The 2,490-nt window shown below is 41.8% G+C and overlaps 1 non-coding gene across 1 annotated transcript; it reads left to right on the forward strand.

Moving 5' to 3' along the window:
* TRNAL-UAG (transfer RNA leucine (anticodon UAG)) lies at positions 1-82 on the forward strand. The gene has a single exon. It is a non-coding gene; the product is annotated as a tRNA-Leu (tRNA).
* The last annotated feature ends 2,408 nt before the right edge of the window (positions 83-2,490 follow it).

The raw sequence follows: 2,490 nt of genomic DNA on the forward strand, positions 1-2,490 counted from the left end.
GGTAGCGTGGCCGAGTGGTCTAAGGCGCTGGATTTAGGCTCCAGTCATTTCGATGGCGTGGGTTCGAATCCCACCGCTGCCAGCACAGCCTTTTTTTGGAGCGGCCGCGTTTTGGGGGGCCCGCAGACCCCTGGTGGGGCGCCGCCTGCGGGCGTCGTGGGAAAGAGGCGTCTGAACGTGGCCCCGCGGGTTTGCGGCTCAGGCGGGCGAGAGGGAAGAGGCTCGCTCGGCAGCTCCGCGTTGGCTTGCCGAAGAGCGCCGTTTGCAGGGAAGGCAGAGCGGAAACCTGATTTTGCAAAAAATATATATATAAGGGAAGGGGGAATGGGGGGGAATGCAGGGGGGACGGTGCCCCCGAAGCTGTAAGTCAGATGGGGATAACTCTCGGGAGAAGGAGGGAATTATTGAAACAGAGCAAGGAAATAGGATTAGAAATATAAGTAAGATTGTAAAGATGCTGAGCCCTATTTTATGGATTGACTATTCTAATTTATACATTCATATAAGTTTATACATTTATAATTAGTAATAATTATTAGCCGCCCAGAGTGCCCTTTTCGGGAGAGATGGGCGGTGATAGAAATTTGAAATATAAACAAATAAATAAAAATTATTATTATTATTATTATACTATGTAATGGATCAGTTAAATCTTACTTATTATCTTGAGCAAGTCTTTTTTTTTTACTTTAGCTTGTTTATTTATTTATTTTTACTGCAGGGATTTTGTCTTTTTAAGAGAAGGTCCCTTATTCCAGGAATTTTTACAGTCACCTGGTGGGGTTGAAAGTAACTAAGCAGCCAGCTGATTTGCAATAACCAAAAGGTGGAAATGGGTGAGGGGCTTTTCCCCCCCTTTTTTAAGAAGAAAAAAAAACCTCACCCAAGTTATTTATTTTGTGACACCATCCTGTTTTGTTAAAATGCTACTGTACTGTGCCGGTCTTTTAATGTTAAAAACAAAATGAACAGTGTGTAAAAGAGCACAACCGGGATAAAAATAAATGAGATGATTACATGATGCCTGCAGAAATGTTTGAACGAAGAAAGGGGCGTTGGCAGGGTATGGTCAAAAAAGTCAAGATGGCCATGACAGTGCCATGGAAGTGCCACTGTTTTGTTATTGTTGTTTAGTTTTGATTGTTTTAATTATTAATTTTAATTATTTTAATTATTCATTTTATCATTTTCATTATCTTGTCATAATTTTATAATTATTTTAATTATTAATTATTTAATTATTAAGATATCAGCCAGTTTCTTTTGTATGTCCACATGTCTTTCTTGTAGCCTGTCATTTTTAAATCTACTTTCAAATCAGTCTCAATCATGTTGGGTAATACTTGTTCCTCTTCCATAACATCTTTTAAACACAGTCCCTCTATAGAGACAGACTCTCTTAAAATTAACTTCTGGGTCCCTTGCTCAAAAATATCCTTCCATATGTCCAACGTTAAAATATTTCATTTCATTCTGAATTTGTAAATCAAATTTAAGTGTTCTTTAATTGTAATCTTCAGTTCCTTCTAGCTCCCTCTAGTGTCCGGTTTTTAAAGTCTTATTGTGTGTTTTTAAAAGGAAAACAAAAGCATTTTCCCACAGGAAGGATTCTTACAATTAATTCCAAAATCTTATTTCAAATCCATCTGGACCCTTAGTCCATTTGTAACTTTCCAAAATCAAAGTTCTAATCATTCTTTTGCTGTTTATTCCAAAATAATTTTTAAAAAATCCTCTGCTGTTTTTTAAGTGCTTTACGATAAAGTAGAATTAGCTCATCTGGCTGTGTCTCCTGTCTGGTCTACCTGGGAAGGCTGACACCAATCTTGCAAGTCTGAAAGTACAATTCTCCCATGCACCAACCATCCCGGTCTCCTTTACAGCCCGAGAAACTAGGGAGGGTCCCTTCTGAGCCTCTTGCCCCATCCACTATCCAGCTGTGGGCTATGCCCTCTCTTATCCGACCATTCCCTAGGCAGCATCTCTTCGCCCCGTCTCCCAAGGTCTTTCCCACATACCATTATATATGCCCACTTTCTCTCTCAAAAAGACACCATTTTGGTCTTTTTTCCCAAGTGCTTTTATTTTCAGCACCTATACATGGTTGCCATAAACATCTGCCGGCTGGAGGGATGCAGTCCAGAAAACCATCCGCAAGTGGCCTTTATTTCCCACATCATCCTTCTAGGCTTCACCTGCAGAAGGAGACACCCATCTTGATCCTTCTGCGTGGCCCTTAAAGGACCCAGGGGGGTTAAGTATCTCTCTTTTGGCTTTTGTTTTTCTTTCTCATCCAGCTGGACAAAAAGCTGAGGACCTCTGGGGAGGAGGACACCGGTCCTGGAGAAGCGCCGGTGTGCAACGTTTTGGCCACATCACGCTGATGCTGCCCTCGGTTTCCCCCGTCTGTTCACTGTTTCATGCAAATTGTTGCTTCCTCTTAGTGCCACCTGTTTGGCCTCCAAGCTGAGGACGATGCCAAAGCCCACG

The sequence above is a fragment of the Candoia aspera genome, chromosome 14, assembly GCF_035149785.1.
Source record: "Candoia aspera isolate rCanAsp1 chromosome 14, rCanAsp1.hap2, whole genome shotgun sequence".
NCBI classification, from domain to species: Eukaryota; Metazoa; Chordata; class Lepidosauria; order Squamata; family Boidae; genus Candoia; species Candoia aspera.